The following is a 17,676-nucleotide window of genomic DNA, read 5'->3' as shown; positions in this document are numbered from 1 at the left end:
TCAGGGGGTGCCCAGGTGGCTCAGTGGGTTAAGCAGCTGCCTTCAGCTTGGGTCATGATTCCAGGGTCCTGGGATCGAGCCCCACATCAGGCTCCCTGCTCAGCAGAGAGCCTGCTTCTCTCTCTCCCCCTCTCCCTGACACTCTGCTTACTTGTGCTAACTCTCCGTCAAATAAATAAAATACTTAAAAAAAAAAAAAAAAAAAAAAACACATGTCAGGCTTTGTCACTCCTCTGTTCAAAGCCACCAAAGGCTTCTTGCCAGCTCATGGGCTTCCTGGCACTCTGAAGCCAGCTGTGTACCGGCCGACACCCTCCCGTGCCCCTCAGGCTCTCCCTGCGCTCCTTGGACCCAGCCAAGGTGGCCTCCCCACTCGGCTGGGACATGGTCAGCTCAGCGCCCTGGCACTCCAGCCATCTTCCCAGAGACACTGAATCACATCCGTGTGAAACCCACCAGCCGCGCCTGCCTCCCTGCTCCTCTCCTGCTTCAGCACAAAGCACTGCCAGCCTCACTCACTGCATACACTCCTGAGCACCTGTCTCCCCTACCAGGAGATAAGCTCCCTCCGGCAGGGACTTCCATCACTTTGCTCTCTGCCCAGCACCGGGCCTGGCACCGGCTGAGACGCAGGAACGACACGCACGGTATGTCTCGTGGAAGAACCCACTGCGGGCTTCCACCCCAGTGCAGAACCAGGACAGTCAGCACTCCGAGTTAAGAACGTGCAGAAAGTCTGCAACATACTGGGTCTGTGTTTCCATTTCAGTAAGGACCGACCTGTAACTAAGTCCCCAGTCAGTTTCCTTTATGACCTTGGACTCCTGTGAATGGAGTTAACAATGTAACAAGCGGCTCCTCACTTGCCAGGCGACCCCAGCCCCTGCTCATCAGAGGAAATACAGAACTGCAAATTTATTTTTAATTTTGCTAATTTGTAAATATTTTGAACACCCATAAAATAAAACCACAAGGCCATTAAAATAGGAACAAAGAAAAGCTACTGTGATTGAGCATAGGACTTTGCCTTAGCAGTAAAGGCTTAAAAAAAGGAAATGCTCTGGACTGTCAGCCCTCGTTACAAAAAAAGCGGCAAGAAAAAAGCGAACAAAGCCTCCCTGTGTCCACGCTGGGATTTTCTGTCCCTGCAAGAACACCACCAAGTGGTTTGCCTCATTAGGGATGTCACACATATAGGATTTTCTTTCCCATCAGTTATTTTAGGGCAGAAATTCTTCGCAGAGCTGTTTCTTACAACAACCCTGAACGAAGGCTTGACACTGACCCTGGCCAGGAAGAGGCTACCTCGCCTCACCCCGAGGACAGCGACCGGACTCCACGCTACTGCAATGACTTCCCTGCCATCAGACAGACCTGGTGTGGACAGCCAGCGAGACAGAGCCAGAAAGCCTGGGCACGCCCCACCTCGAAAGGGCCTTCTGTCTAGCGCCAGTCTAACTTCAAGTCACACGTGATGAAGACGCAAACTGAAGATACGACCCTGCGGGTCAGGAGTGCCCCGGCACGCGTCTAAGAGTCTCGGAGCACCACTACCAGGGACAGATGCTCGGAATGTGGGGGAAACCTCCAAGAAACTAAAAAATCATTCCATTTAGTCAAATCCTTTTGGATATAAGTGTAGTAATGACATAATTAAAAACCAGTATGCAGTAAGCAAAGAAATCAATATTATTTAAATTAAGGCATGTGAAAAAAACTCAGCTTGCTTGATTTTTTTCTCCCAAATCAGTGGGGGTCAGGGGAGGGCAGAAAACTGGGAAGCAGGAAATCCGTCTTCCTGTGGTTTCCACTTCTTCCTAGGAAAACCTAGCCACACCATGCCTTGGTTAAGACAGCCCCTAAACGTGTTTACATTTAAAATCAGAAACCAGCCAAGCAAGAGAGCAGGTCTTCAGAGAGCCGGCTAATATGTTTGGTTAGATTTGCCACATTTCTTCATCTTTTCCAAAAACTACCCACCTCCTCAAACACGACCCATGACGGAGGAAAGAGCTGGACTGAAGCGGCTCACAGCCTCCACTGCCCTTGTCACACACGTGCCGAGCTCAGGACCCCCCAGACCACCCTAAAGCCAGTGAGACCCCCCAAAGAGCCTCGTGCCCGTAGGGGTGTACCTAGCAGTTACCAGATCTGAAATTAGAGCAGAAAATGCAGGACCATCTCTTCATTCATTTAAAAATTAGAGAAACCAAATTATAAAAAATAAACACATCACATGTTAACATACTAAACCTCTTTTATGAGAAATGACCACAGATCCCGAAGCAAGAGCAGCAGCAGAATCTGGAGGTCAGGCTTCACAGGAAGATAACCGGATTTGCAGATCTGTGGCAACTTTCAGTCTTGTGCTCAGAACGGTGCTGGCTGACACACACGAAGACAAGCCACCGTCCCACAGAAGCGCAACAGGGACACTGCTTCAGCACCGCTTCAGGTGGCTGTGGCTGTTCCCTGTCACTGCGCACCAAAACTCCACAGGTGTCTTATTCTCCCCCAAAGTCTCGCTGCGGTGTGCCATGTGAAACCTTATCAGTGACTGTTTCACTTTCTGACTCTGAAATCCACTGGTCCGTCTTGCACTGGCCACAGATCTCCCAGAGGGCCAGTGTGCAATGTCGTGCATGCTCATCTGGAAAACACTGGGTCACCGAGTGATGAGGGTTTTCCAAACGCCGTTTATTAGGTCTCATCAAAGCATGACGTTCATTTACAGTAACGCTCGTAGCAGGAACATCTGTGAGTACCGAGAAGCTGTCGGGGTCCCCATGGCAGAGACACACTTTCAGAAATTCCAATCCCACTTGGAAGCCCCAATCTGATCACCGGCGAGAGCGCTGGCGGCTAACTCTGTTCACTTAGCAAGAAACATCTGCAGTTTGTCGATTATTCTTTCCCGCTGGCCCTTGAAAAGAAGACGGCTCGCTGAGCGGGCACCGGACAGGCAGGAGGGCTTGTCCTCGAGGCCACGCGCCACTCAGAAAGCCAGATGCCTGCTTTCCACAAACTTCCCGCTGCTCACACTGAGTGTTCAAGGGACGTGTACTCACAGGTTGAGACTCAATGAAATAGATTTTTATTGCTGCGTCAGGGACATTCTTAGGTGAAAATGGCTTTTTTTTATAAGGACCCAACTGCAGCTTGGGGCCTTGGCCTCAGGTGTGGCCCGGGGGCCGCACCTTCTCCACATCAACCCCGCACCATCGGTGCAAGTACCGGCACACAGAAGAGGCAAGTGGCCCCTTCCTATCGTTAGGAAAACCGGCCTCTCGGGCCCCAGGCGAGTTCTCAAGCCCACACCGGCCCCTCAGACCCACTGACTGACAGCTGCTGCTCTCCGCGCCCATCTCCTGCGCGACTGGGTGAATTTCGGGTAACTTCTGCTATGAAATGCAAACCATCAAAGCAATTACAAGCAACTTTCACTTGGTTTACCAGCTGCCAGAGACAAACGTGAACGCGCCCGAGAAGCTGGCGGGGAGGAGCGCGGGTGCTCACCGCCACAGCCCCCAGCGCCAGGCCCTGAGCCGGCGGTGCGTCGTCGCTCACACGGTAGGGATCTCCCCCGACAACAGAAACCACCACCTGCCCCCAAGAGGCAGGAGCACGGTACTGTGCACCCGACTGCAGGCTTCCAGGCCTCAGCCTGACGTCTTAGCTCTGGGAGGAGCTTCTAGAAGCCTCTGTGAACTTTGACACATTAAGTGGCCTTCTTGCGCCCTTCTAAAGTAGCCGCTGGGCGCTGCGGTCCACCGTCGCCACGAGGGAGGAGAGCGTCACCCGCCCTGAAGGTGCTTCCTAGCAAGGCGGCTGCGAGGGACGGGCGGACCTACCGCTGGCCGGAGCGGGGAACAGGCCTAGCTCGGGGACCACTGACCGAGGCTGCTGGAGATCTGAGGGAGTCGGCAGAGGACGGAGGCAAAAACTTAGGTGTTAGAGGTTCAGATCTCCCAGGGCCCTTGAAAAGCCCACGGCATAAAGCCAGCAGAAGCTTGGGGTGCCTGGGGGGCTCAGTTGGTTGGGCGTCTGCCTTAGGCTCAGGCCATGATCCCAGGGTCCCGGAATCAAGCCCTGCAGCAGGGTCCCTGCTCAGCAGGGAGCCTGCTTCTCCCTCTCCCCCTGCTGGCATTCCCTCTCTCCCTGTGTCTCTCTTTGTCAAATAAATAAAGTCTTAAAAAAAAAATAAAAACCTAGCAGGTCTGCTCTCAGTGATCCAAGCCTAAGGAGCCCTGCCCGATGCCATAAGGTCCCAGCAGGGGGCGGGGGCGGTGGGGAGGGTGGCAGGATCATCAGCCATAAATGATTTCGGGGGACACTTAGACATGGGCAGTATCCTCGGTGGCACTATTACTCTTTTCAGGCACTGTTATGTGAAAGGACGCTCCTGCTCTCGGACACGGGCACTCGAGCACTGAGTGGGGAAACACGGCGAGCTCTGCGACTCACGGATCACAGGTGACCAAAAACTACCAAAAGGTGTGGTTCTCACAGTATTTCAAGCTTTTTCATTATTACTTGTTGTGCTGACCTGTGATCAGGGATTATGAGTCACCGAAAGCAGTGAGACGAGCAGCACGTTTTAGCGACGACGTAGCCCTGAGATCAGGCACGTGCAGGGTCTCGCTCCGCGCACTGCTCCGGCGGCCGGTGCAAACTGTCAGCGGCAGCACAATGCAAACCCCTGCACGTGCCAGGCACGCTGGGAAACCCGGGGACCCACAGGACTCACTTCACTGCGGAGGTCTGCGACCAGACCGCAGCATCTCGAGGTGTGCCCAGACACGCTGAGGCAGCAGCGCCCGTAACACCAGCCCTCGGCGGGCAAAGATGGAGGCCCCACACCCGTGAACCCGCTGCTCTCCTCCAGCAACTCTCCTCTAGACTAACGGGAGGAGAGGCGGCACAGAACCACGGCCCCCACAGAAGCCACTCGTCCCGAGGGGCCAAGCAGCGGCTGGAGGGCTCCCTGCTGGCGGCCGGCGCCCCACACCGTGGTGACGTGCGCTGCTGAGAGTGGGGGAACCAGGTACAGAAGAACAACGCGTTCTACTCTGCAGCATCGCTGGTAAAAGGCCCTAAGATAAGGAAATGTTTAGAAAAAAACAAAAATAAAAAAACCCGCCAATCCACTGGGTTGCCCCCCACGACCACCACCACATCCCTCCTGCGCCCGAGTCTTCAAGCGCATTCTGGAACTCTCCCCCAAACCGTTCACAAACAGTGAGTCTTCCCTCTGCCTCCGAATTCCAGACACACAGTCTGGTTTCCAAACCCACTGTCGGACTGGAGCTGCTCTCCGGGGGCGCAGAGAAGAGCCCGGCAGCAACCCCCGACGGCGCGTGCGCACCGCCCTTTCGTGACACACACAAGGGACAGCACCGCGGAGCCACAGCACACTCACAAGGTACAATGAAAACGCAAGACGGGCGCTGGGGGGCTCAGCGGGTTATGCCGCTGCCTTCGGCTCAGGTCATGATCTCAGGGTCCTGGGATCGAGTCCCGCATCGGGCTCTCTGCTCAGCGGGGAGCCTGCTTCCTCCTCTCTCTCTGCCTGCCTCTCTGCCTACTTGTGATCTCTGTCTGTCCAATAAATAAATAAATAAATAAATGAAAGCGCAAGAGAGGGCCCTTCCCTGGAGAGAGCGAGAGTGTCTCGAGAGCTAACGCCTGTCCAGGACGGCTGCAGGGACAGTGGCCTGTGGAGTGCACGCTGGCCAGTTCCTCCCAGCAGAGACACAGAAGTCATCGTGGGTCCTTGCACTTCAAATAAACGTGTCCCTCACAAGTATGGGCAAGCTTCTTCCTAGCGAGATTACTAATTTAAAATGCTCCAAGTTCCTGGCCAGCTCTAAAACCCAAGACTCTGGGATGTGGAAATTCGACCAGAGTGCCCTGAAGACACAGGGTGGGGACGGGGAGTTAGCAGAGCGCGCTGCCCACGACCGTGTCCTGCTAACTGCGCCGACAGTGTCCGTCTTCCGCCCTGGTGTCTGCGCCTGCGCAGCCGTCCACCTTTTTTGGCTCCTCCAGATACTGAAATCCTTTCATTGCCCATCTGCTTCTCCTGCTTAACGCCGCGTACTGTGAAGCCTGCGGAGGAGGACGGTCGTCGGTCCAGGGACAAGGACGCCATAGCGTACTGACCTTCTTCTCCCACCTCGCGATTTCACAGAAACCAAACAAAACAACTAGCGGGTGCCAAGATGTTAAGGCAGTTTGGGATCCTAACCAGGCAACAGAGAAACAAAAGAAGATTATCTCCCAACTTGAGTAGTCATTAAAATAACTGACAGTGACAGGGGACAGGTGGCAGACGCGGGGACAATTCTACAAGTTTCTGATCCCTGCCACGTGTCAAGCAAGTGCAACCTCTCAGAGGCAGGGCTGACCACCAACGAGAACTCGTTAATATGATCCAGAACAGAAAACAAAGTCCAGGGAGACTGGCAAAGGTCATGTCAGGGACACCGGCTGACCCGGGCACAGCCCTCACACAGGCTCGCTGGTGGTAGGCACGGCCCATGGCCCTATCGTGGTGAGGGCCCGGGGATCTCAGTTAATGGTCTTGGTACTAGACACAGCATCCTGGCACTGCTTTACTCGAGGTCATGGTTCTCGATATGCAGTCAGAACTTAGTCATGGAAAACACCACAAATAAGCTGCACGTGGGACCCCAAGTTAGCTGGATCAGGTCTAAGACTGAAAGAGGGTCCACACAGCCCACACGTCCATGTAAAGCGTCTAGTGTGATTCTGTACAGCCACGTGGTCATGCGATGTCCTCATCCAGCTAGTTGGCCTTCCTCTTAGCTCTAGAACACCAGGAAGCGTGTGTGAACTAGGATGGGGACTCGGGAGTCTGGGCTGCAGAGGGCAGGAAGGAAAGAAGCCCGGTGGATGCTGAGCTACCGGCTTCCCGAATGTGCCCATCTGCACCCCCCCAGCCCCGCCATTGGGGCTCGGGCTGCCTACCCTGGAGGGGACGCTGAAGGGTCTGCCCTGAGCCAAAGAGCCAGAACAAGGTGCTCTGGGTCTCAGACCCCAACACTCCCCCTCCTCGAAACCAGCCCACGCCACGCCACGTTAGACAGTCCTATCGGCGACAGAGCGGCGACGCGTCTGAGAGGACGAGTCCACCTGAACACAGAGGCGTGTGAGGACCCGCGGCCGGGGTGCGGAGCGGGAGCCCGGAGCCCACGCTCGAGTCGGAGCCACACACTGAGCCCAGCACGCCGGACTCCAGGCGCGAACTCAGACGAGGAGGGCAACGCAGGAACCTGAAAGGGTTTGCCGGGGAGCGAAGACAGCCTCCAGCTGAAACGCGCTCGGACGTCTTAAGGTCCGTTTGCTCACCGAGAAAATCTACTTTGGTTAAAGACACAGGACATGGGCGGCTGCTGGCTCAGTCGTTTAAGCGTTTGCCTTTGGCTCGGGGCACGAGAGCAGGGTCCTGGGAAGGAGCCCCCCACGCCTCCCTCCCCCTCTGCCCACCCCCCCCTCAGTCTCTCTCAAATAAAATCTAAAACCAAACCAAACCAAACAAACAAACAAACAAACACATGACATAATTTACTTGGCTCTCAGAGATGTTTTCACCTTAGCCCCATAACAACCTTTCAAAGGTGTTAATTTTCAATTCAAAAACCCAAAACATTTAGACTCTGATTAAAAATAAACAAAACACGGGACGCCTGGGTGGCTCAGTTGGTTGAGCAGCTGCCTTCGGCTCAGGTCATGACCCCAGCGTCCTGGGATCGAGTCCCACATCGGGCTCCTTGCTCCGCAGGGAGCCTGCTTCTCCCTCTGACTCGGCCTTCCACTCTGTCTGCCTGTGCTCGCTCCCGCTCGCTCTCTCTCTTACAAATAAATAAATAAAATCAAAAAAATAAAAAAATAAAAATAAACAAAACAGGGGCGCCTGGGTGGCTCAGTGGGTTAAAGCCTCTGCCTTCGGCTCAGGTCATGATCTCAGGGTCCTGGGATCGAGCCCCGCATCGGGCTCTCTGCTCAGCGGGGAGCCTGCTTCCTCCTCTCTCTCTGCTGCCTCTCTGCCTACTTGTGATCTCTGTCAGATAAATAAAGAAAAAATCTTTAAAAAAATAAAAAAATAAACAAAACAACAACAAAAACAGGTCCAGGTCCAGCACTGAGTAGGTACCCTCGGAAAATAACTTACCTAGCCCAACAGGGTTATGCACACTTGAGAACAACCTTAGTAAACTTTTTTAAATTAAAAAAGGTTTTAAAAAATACCTTTTAAAAAATAAATCTAGCAGATGACACTACATGAGGTCCTATTCACTTCTGACCCCAATTCTAGCACATTCTCACCACACCGCACGCACACTTGCGACTGATGGTCTGAGACTCCGGAACGAGCGAGCACTGTCCCCGCTGACCGTCTTCCCATTTCTAATCAGAAGCGCAGAAGGAAATGGTTATTCAACGTGGTTTTTGTCAACAATAAATTCACACATTTTATTTTACTAACACGTGTCATTTATAATGAGTGTGGGCCTAATTTCTGATTATATGGGCCAGGGCAAATATTCTGGGGGAAAAACAGATTCATCCAAGTGTACAAGAGTCCGTCTTTCTTTTACCGTAAGGACGTTGTCGGGACAAGAAGTAAAATCCGAGTTAGCTCCGCTGCTCAGATAACAGAGCTAGATGAATGATCAATTTCCAATTTCAGTAATTGTGTTGTGGTTACACAAAACAATATCCCTGTTTATAGGAAACCACTACTTAAAGACTTAGGAGTAAAGGGGCATCACATCTTACGCTGTTCAGGGGGAAAAATACACACATCAACAGTTAGAGAGAGGAGAGGAAATAAACCAAGTGTAAGACAGAACACGTGAGAACGGAGAGGCTGTCACAGCTCTCCGTACTGTTCCTGCAAATTCGAAGCCCGAAAACACCCAACTCCTACGGAAAGAAGAGGGTTTTCTCCACAGAACGGCGCTGCGGACAGAGGGAAGCTTTCTCATCCGAAGGGGCCTCCGACACGCCCACTTCCACTTCTGAGACGCCGCCACGGGACACTTCCTTTCCGAGCAGATTTCCCGAAAATGGACTCGAGGTTTCTGCCCCACGCGCCCCACGTGCCTTCTGCAACTGGCGAGGCGGTCCCCGTGGACGTCCCCCGGCACAGCCCGGTCTCAGTGCGGGTCAGGAGCGGACGGTGCCCGTGAACAGCGGCGGCTGTGACAGAGGACAGCCCCATGAGCAGCCCCTGGCACCAGCTCTAGTGGCCCCGCCATGTCGGGGTCACCGAGCCCCCATCTCAGAGTTCTCCAACCCGCACAAGCATTCCGGGTCTGGGCGTGGGGACCAACCACAGCCCAGGAGCCCAACCCTGCGCCTTCCGGAGTCCCCGCGCTACAGGACGGATGCACGCATCCTGGCTCCCGCCTCCAGGGGCAGAGCTGGGCAGTCGGGACAGAGACGCCAACGCCAAAAACAGTCCCTTCTCCTGCCCTTTACGGGGAAGGATTCTGCACTTCTGCCCTAGAGCTCCCAAGCGTTGAGAGACCTTTGTGGCATCTTCAGACCTTGAAACTGCCTCGAGACCGAGGGATCAAGAAACTCGGACCCCATTTCTGTGGAAGGGTCATCCTGGGCTCCCGAAAGACGTGCCTGCGCGGTGGCAGGACCAGGACGTGCCTCCGGGTCTCCGCCGGCTCCTCTTCCGCCGCGCTCACTGGATGGACAGACCTCGGGTTCCTACCGTGGGGGGTCCATGAAAATCCCAACCAGGTAACGCACGCTTGCAGAGTTCCCGCACAATCCCCCGGAGGACTGCAGAAGCCAGCCTCCCGGCACCGCGGACGGGCAGCCTGTGCCTGCGGTCATGGTCATGGTACGCCGTCGCCCCTTCTGTCTCCGCCTCCTCCCTAACACAGCATGATAGCACTTTACATCAATTTGAATGACACAAATCTAAAATAACACATTAAACCCTCACTTGGCAAAAAAAGTGTGAAAATCAGTTGAATGTCACAAATCGTAAAAATCCATAAAATGTTTAATTGCAAAAGAAGGCCAAGTCACTACCAACAGCTGCGACGACTTTTAGCTGGAAACAGGACACTCTGCCTTCTCTGACCAATTCAGTCTGAGAAACCGTGGGGAGTGAATCACGGCAGGCACCTTCGGGGCAGCCTGGCAAGCGCTCGGCTCCTGGGACAAGAGCTCACCCCATACAGCATGGGGTGGCGGCAGACAGGTGCCTCCCGGCCATCCACCTGCTGGCGGCATCAGAGGTGACAGCGGCCGGAGTCGGTCTGTCCCTGCCCTGTGAAGCGAAGACGCCCAGGACTCTGGCCACATCCAGGGACGCACTGCGGACCCCCGGGAGTGCCGGCAGCGCACATCACCAAGTTTTCACGGGCAGTTTCCCTCAAACCCCCTTCTGGTTATTTCATGATTTTCTACCTTGTGAAACGAGGGAAAATCAGTACAGACCACAAGCAGCGTTTTGAAGCACAGAAAGTCAGTCTTTATTACTGAACAGTTGGTCAGTACAGGGTTCTGCCCACAGGAGCTCAGGCCCCAGCCCGACCGGCTCGCCGCGGACCCACATTCCCGACAGCACGCCCGGCTGCTCACCGGGCCGCCGTCCCCCCGGGGGCCCTCCCGTCCAAGCCGCCGTCGCTCGCCGTGCTCTGCGGATGCTCCTCTCCTAAACACTCGTACGGAATCACCTGGGCAAGGCAACGGCGTCCGTTTCCCCACAAACCCCCCCTCCACCTACCTACTTTGCACGCAGCTGAATTAAAGCGCGCTCAGCTCTGCCTTCTGCTTGCCCGACGTCCTTCGTCCATCGTTTCCGGGCCGTAAGCAATCCGACCCCGCAGGGCACTACCAACCACCACCGCCTCTCCCTTCCACTGTCACGCTTAGTCATAAAGCGAATCTGACAGGCCTCCCAGCACAGAGATAGATGGTCAAAGAACATTTAACCAAATCGGACAGTTCTTGGCCATGGGCAGAAGTAAAAGGTGCAGGGGCACCTGGGTGGCTCAGTGGGTTAAGCCTCTGCCTTCGGCTCGGGTCATGATCCCAGGATCCTGGGATCGAGCCCCACACTGGGCTCCCTGCTCAGCGAGGAACCTGCTTCCACCTCTCTCTGTCTCTGCCTGCTTCTTTGCCTGCTTGTGATCTCTGTCTCTGTCAAATAATCTTTAAAAAAAAGAAAAAAAAAAGGAAAAGGTGCAGAAAAATTAATTCAAAATTTCATTTCATGTGATGTTACAGAATTTTGGGCCTACGATCTGCTTGTGGCTGGAGAAGTTAACGTTCCCATCTCAAGTTAAATCAAGAACAGACACACGTCTCAAGCCACGGGAGGCTCCAGGGGCGGATCCGCGCTCCACTTCCCCTGAAAGAGACGGACGAGGGGCTGCCGCCCTCACCGCTGCACTGGGGGGTGAGGAGTCAGGAACTTCCTCTGGGCGGGGGGGCGGGGGGGCCCATCCAGCCACAGTCCTGGACAAGGAACCACCAGAGCCAGAAAGCAAGGCGAAGACAGCATGAGCTAGAAGCTAAAGCTCTGATTTCTAACCAGTGTCACGGCCTACAAGAGACGAAACTGGGCCACCTAACGGGGAAGTATTTCATCACCACCCTGAGAAGCAGGGGTCGCTGCGGACTCTAATTCTCGGGGACCGGCTGAACGAGCTCTAGGCACTGCACCCCAACAAGGAAACAAGTGCCGTTTTTTTACAAAAACAAACAGCAGTCACGGGACCCCACTCGCTGCCTGCTCCCCAGGTCCCTGGCCCTCCTCACACCCCAGAACAGTGACCGTTTCGGAGCGGTTCAGAGTACTCGAGTGAACACGCCATCGTGATCTTGTTTTTCCGACCATCATATACGTGACGTCGGAGAACACAACGGTGTTTATTTACCTGTCATACGGAAGACTTGCTCAGCTTTTATCTGAGTCAATCTCATTGAAAACCTTCATGTGTATTTTCCTCCAGGAGCTTCTTCAAAAAAAAAAAAAAAAAAGTTTTCCTTTCCCAGATCTAAACGGCTGAACCGGTAAAGTTACGTGTACCTTTCCAGGTTCGTCTTGTGGGTCCCGTATTTACTGAACAGCTCAGCTGTCGGGACTCGCGCGGTGCACCAGATCGCTAAGGAGAGATGCCGGCTTTCCGGCTATGCCGTCATGAGCTCACCCAGACCCCGCCCCTGAAGCACCCATTTCCCAGTCCACAAGACTGTGGTGCTTTATCTAGCGCACCTCCTTGGCGACTGTCTCGCACAGGAAGTACTGCTTCAGCATCAAAGTGCATACACCACACCGGCCATCGTTTTAAATGCAAATTCTGGGTCTTTCTGGGTCTTTCAAGACAGGGATACTTTTAAGGAACACCCATGAACAGTTTGGTGAATGACCCTCCATTCGGGCTCTCTCAGGACGGGACTATGGGCACGCACGTGTGACTCGGGCTATCAGCTGCGGTGCGTGACATCGTAGGTGTTATTACTGGTGATGGTAAGGAGGTGATGTTTCCACAGTGAAGTTACCATTTTTCCCTTTGTAATGTAGGAGCATGTGGGAGAGATACTCGGGCTATGTAAGTGTCAGACTGGAGGAGACTTCAGGAGACATGACAATTAAATGCGGACTGGGATCCTGGATTAAATCCTGAAACAGAAAAAGGGTATTAATGGAAAACTTACGAAATTCAGTTAGGTCTGTAGTTTAGCTAACAGTACCGTGCCGACGTTGACTTTCTGATTTTTAGCATATCTGGTTATGTAAGAACTCAGCATTACCGGAAGTGCGTGACGGGAACGGGGAAGTTTTCTTAACTATTTCTGCAACTTTTCTGTGAGTCTAAAATTACTGCAAAAGGAAAAGTTTACAAAGCTGCAGATTCCGATCCCACGTCTGGTGGGGCCCTGAGTGTTTGCCTTTTCCTCGAAACACCCAGCAATGGCGAGGTCACTGTGTGGGCCCCGACAGGCCCTGACAGATGTGGGGACGTACTTCACTGCGCACAATTTTCAAAGGGTAACTGACTAAAATGCACCAAGACTTCACTTCAAGTGTAATTCCTGCTTAACTAGAAGCGATCCTGAAGTCCGGCACACTGAACCGCTACCCTCACATGACATGGCCCAAGAAGCTGCTGTGCCAAGGCGACCTCGAGTCTGAATCTACCTTCGTGACTGGTGTCTACGGCTGGCCTTCCAGGGCTGAGCTGGCCCTGCTCCAAGGCTGCGGAACCAGAACCGCCAGCAGGAACACGGGACATCCGCCCACACTGCAACGCAGAGACGGCCACGGGGACAGTGGTCAGGCCACCCACTCCACAGCGGAAGGCATCCATTACCAAGGCCGCAGAGCGGCAGGACAGCAGAGTGACAAGAACCAGAATGACGAGAATGGGCTCAGGAATACCTGCTCCCAAAAGCAAATGGTACAAAGTTGACCTCTATCCGTTCCACTAAGGTAATTGCATAATAATAAACCCACAAGAAAGAAAATAAGATACTTTGCAAATTTCTGGGCGACTCGAAGGAGCTCATGAGAGCCAAGGAATCCACAGTGTGGTGCAGCTGAAGGTGGGCTCAAAGCCGACACCAGGGCAGGGCAGGCCAGGCCAGGACACTCCGCAGAGCGCGGGCTGCGTCTGCTCCCAGAAGCTGGACACGGGCTCAGAAGAGTACGAGAACCTGCCGTAGACCAGGAAGACCATCCCCAAATCAGAGGGGTCCCTCTTCAGCTGTAAGAGCCAGAGGAAAAGGCTCTGCAACCTGGCCCCTGAAATCCCACACAGTAACAAGGTCCCGGTCACCGGAGCGGAGACCCACACGTTTTCAAAACCAGCCCCACAGGCTCGGAACGCTCTGCCCACTTCCTCTTGCCCTAAACAACAATAATTACCAATATTTAAGGAGTCTTTGCCATACGAAGTACAAAGCCAACGCTTTTAAGAAGATGGCGACAATGACACTAGAAGATGTAAGAATTCAAGGAACAAAAGAAATGAAAAAATCCTTTCGGTATCCTCCAAGTCAAGAAGTCGCACACTCCTAACACAAGCAGCTACCGCGGACAACAAAACAAATAAGCTCCGGATGGTCTTCAACCGTGGAAAGGAAAAGCCTAGAACAGCCCTGGAGATAAAGGAAGCCCCCTCCCCAAAATGAGAATGATGTGACCGAAGAGGATAAAAACAAGAGACTCCGTGGGTCAGCCCGAGCCGTCCAACATCAGAAGGACAGAAAGAATAAATCCAGAAGAAATTCCTCAGCGGATGCAAGAGAAGGTCGCGGGGCTTCGGGGGAGCCCTCAGAGCCCGTGCAGCGGGACCCCACACCCAGGGCACTCTGAGGACGCCTCCGCGGCAAGCGGGTCCTGCGGCCCCTGGACGGGACTGAAGCCCTGAAACTGGAAACGGCGGACAAAGCCTAAGACGGACTCGGACGCACGGGAAGGTGCGCGGGAACCGGGGCTGACCGACTCGGAGGGGGCCGCGGAGAAGAGCGCAGGCTGGAGAGCGGGGACAGTGCCGCTGAGCGTAAAACCCGGGACGGGTCCCGGAGCAGCACGCAGAGCCAGCCCGGGCCAGCACCGGGAAAGCCCTTCCCGCGGTGAAGCAAGCCGCCCTGGCCGTCTGGGGGCAGCGGGAGTGTCGGACACAGCGGGTCGGGAGGGGCAGCGGGTCGGGAAGGGCGTCCTCCTGCAGCAGCCGCGTCGCCGCCAGCCCACGGCCCGGTCCGGGCTCCGCACCCGGCGACTCTCTCAGAACACAGACGGCAAGCGACGGAGGCCAGCCCTCGGCCGTGCGTGTCCTGAGCGAGGGTCCTCACCTGCGCGGGTCCCAGGGACCTCGTCTGAGACACGGGGCAGCGTGCGTGACCCGGGGTCCCCGGGGTGACAACCCTGCGGTGCCCAGCAGTCCGGGCCGCCGCACCGAACCCCTGTTCGCAACGCACGGCCGAGTGACGCGGACGCAAGCCCACGTCCCCCGCGGACACGCGCGTTGACGGCAGGCACAGGCCCGGGGGCCCGGCCGGAGGGCGAACCCGCGGGCAGTCGGGTCGGCCGCGCCCGGCCAGCACCGGCTCCCCCGACCCCACGGCGGAAGGCCGAAGCGCTGGGGCCCGTCGCTCGCGGAGGACCACCGCCCCCTCCGGCGGGCGCCCCGGGCTCCTGCACGAGCTCCGCCCTCGCGCGGCCCGCGCCCGACCTCGTCCCCGGCGGCCCGGGGCCCGCCTCCCCCGCAGCGCCCGTCCACGGGGTGCGCCCGGCCCACGGCTCCCCGGACGCGGCAGGCGGCGGGCGGCGGGGACCCCGGCGCGGGCCTCGCTCGCAGGACGCCGCCCCCGCGGCCCGACAGGGACAGGCGCGCCCGGCCCCCGCCCGGCCCCGCGGAGCGAGGCGGGCGCGCGGCCCACGGCCCGGAGCGGAGTCGGGGGCGGCGGGGGCGGGGAGGGCCGGGCCGCGGGGGGCGGCGGGGGCGGGGGGGGGCGCGGGGGCGGCGCCGGCGGGACCGAGGCCGAGGCCGAGGCCGCCGGGGGGCGTCCGGGCCGAGGGCGGCGGGCCGTTGGCCGGCGGCGCAGGGCGTCCGGGCGGGGGCGGCGGGCGCGGGCGCGGCGGCCGGAGGAGGGCGCAGGGAGGAGGGAGGAGGGAGATCTCGCTCTCGCTCTCGCTCTCGCCCCGCGGGAAGGGGAGGCGGAGACGCGACCGGCTGCGGGAGCTGCAATTACCGTGTGGGCTGCGGAATTCTCGTGGTGTTTGTCGCGGAGCTGCGATGATGGCGTCCGTCCTCGCGAGAGAAGCCGCCGCTCTGCGCAGGCGCCGCGCGGCCCTCCCCGCGGCCCCGCCCCGCCTCGTCTGCGCAGGCTCTCCGAGCGGGGCGCGCCGGGCTCCGGGACGCGGCGAGGGGGCGGAGCCTGCCGCCGCGGGCCTGCCGCGCGCGCCTCCGCCCGCGCCGGCGAACGCCGAGCATGCGCACGCGTCCTCCCGCCGCGCCGCGGTCGGGGCCTCTCCGGGTCGTCCCTTCCCTGCCGTGAGCTCCGTCGTCTCGTCACCCAGGGAGAAGTCGCGTCGGCGCAGCGGGACAGGAATGTGCCATTCCTTCCGTGGCTGGAGGACGAGGGAATCACCTCCCCGCGACGACTACATATCCCGGAGGGCCTTGCGCGAGCTGCGTGCGGGGCTTTCTGGGAATCGTAGTCCCCGCGCGGCCGCCGGGCCTGCCGGAACTTGTAGTCTCCCCGTACTCCGTGCTCCCGTCGGCGCGCGCGCGGCTGTGGGACTTGTAGTTGGGAGGAAGGGCCGCAGCGCCGGGCCCGGGTGGGGGCGGGGGCAGGGCCGGCGCGCGGGGCCCCCGGCGTCCGTCCGCAGGGCCCGGCGCTGCGGCGCGCAGGCGTGTGCCCGCCCGTGCCCTCGGCCGCGGTGGCCGTCGGACGCGCTGGCAGCGGCGCGCGGTCCCCGGAAGCCCTGGCCCCGCGCGCCGGCCCCGCCGTCCGGTGTTCTGGTTCGGGCCGCTGTGTCCCCGAGCTGCCGCGGCCCGCGCGCGGACACCTGCCGGCCGCGTCGTGCGGGCGGGACACGCGGCCCTGCTCCCCGGCGTCCCCGCCCACGGCCCCCGTCGCCGCGGAGAGACCGGACCCCGGCCGGTGACGGGCCGTGCGGCCTCGGGCGACCTTGGGGGGAAGCTTCCCTTCAGAAGTGACCTCGGGGGGCCGCCGGGCCGGGTCGTCACCGGGCTACTGTGCGGGCGGGCGCCCGAAGACGCTCCGGACGGCGGCCGCGGGGGACCCGGGCGGGGGAGGACGCGCGGTCCCGACGCCGCCCCGCGACGGCCGCAAGGTCGCGCCGCCGGAAGAAGACGAGGCGGGTTCGCGGTGCGGGACGCGGTCCGGCGGCGGCCGCGCTGGGGGCGGGGCGGGGCCGCACAGACCCGCGCGGGGGCAGGGCCGGGCCGCCCACCGCGCCGCCTGCGTCCGCCCCGCCTCGCCCCCAGCGCGCGGGTCCCGCCGCTGACCCCAGGCCCTCGGCGCGGACGTGGGAACGAGCGGGGAGCGCGGCGGACCCGTCGCACCCCCGGACGCCGCCCTGTCCTCTGGGCGGCCGGCGCGGTCCCCGCTCCCTCCCGGCCCGGCCCCTGCGCCCCGCGGGCTCCCGCTGAGTTACCCCCGGGTCGCGCCGGGAAGGCGGTCGCGCTTCTGTCGTCTGTGTGGATGACTCGGCGCCTTCACTCTTCCCCGCGCTGCCCAGGAGGGTCAGGGAGAGGCCGCTGCTGCCCGGACCCACCCCGGCTGATGCACCGAGGTTCTGAGGACAGTGGAGCAGCTGGACATCGGCGGGGACAGCCGTGCACGGAGCGGGAGCTGCTTCCCTCCTGCGGGGGACGCTCCTTGCCGGGCCCTTCCTGCAAAAGTCCCGTCTGGTTTGTTTCGACCCTGAAACAACGGAACGCCTTAATAAGGTGTGGGACCAGGGCGGCCCTGGTCCAGGTCGCATTGTCCAAAGTCACTCTAGCTGCAGTGTTGACCAACGAACCGGGGGTGGGGAGGAAGATGGCTCTGGGGATTTGGAGGAGGCTCTGGGAGGGGTCCGGCCCGAGATGATGAAGGCCTGCACTACGGCGCTCACAGTGCAGACCGATGTGGAGAAGTGGACAG

At 58.3% G+C, this 17,676-nt stretch overlaps 1 protein-coding gene across 6 annotated transcripts in view; it reads right to left on the bottom strand.

Moving 5' to 3' along the window:
* The window catches only part of LOC101673278 (BTG3 associated nuclear protein), a 117,858-nt gene extending 101,990 nt beyond the window's left edge, over positions 1–15,868 (bottom strand). For 5 of the 6 annotated variants that reach the window (XM_045076415.1, XM_045076413.1, XM_045076414.1 and 2 more), the window contains exon 1: positions 15,754–15,868. The gene's annotated coding sequence lies outside the window, so the exon portion shown is untranslated. Of the gene's footprint in view, positions 1–14,853; positions 15,239–15,753 lie in introns of those variants that run through there. The other variant, XM_013056937.2, reaches the window with a different exon arrangement.
* Between the last annotated feature and the right edge of the window lie 1,808 nt (positions 15,869–17,676).

The sequence above is a fragment of the Mustela putorius genome, unplaced genomic scaffold (assembly GCF_011764305.1).
Source record: "Mustela putorius furo isolate JIRA1106 unplaced genomic scaffold, ASM1176430v1.1 tig00000174_pilon_pilon_pilon, whole genome shotgun sequence".
Classification (NCBI taxonomy): Eukaryota; Metazoa; Chordata; class Mammalia; order Carnivora; family Mustelidae; genus Mustela; species Mustela putorius.
Note: the sequence above shows the minus strand (reverse complement) of the source record. Positions and strands in the feature narration are given on the sequence as shown.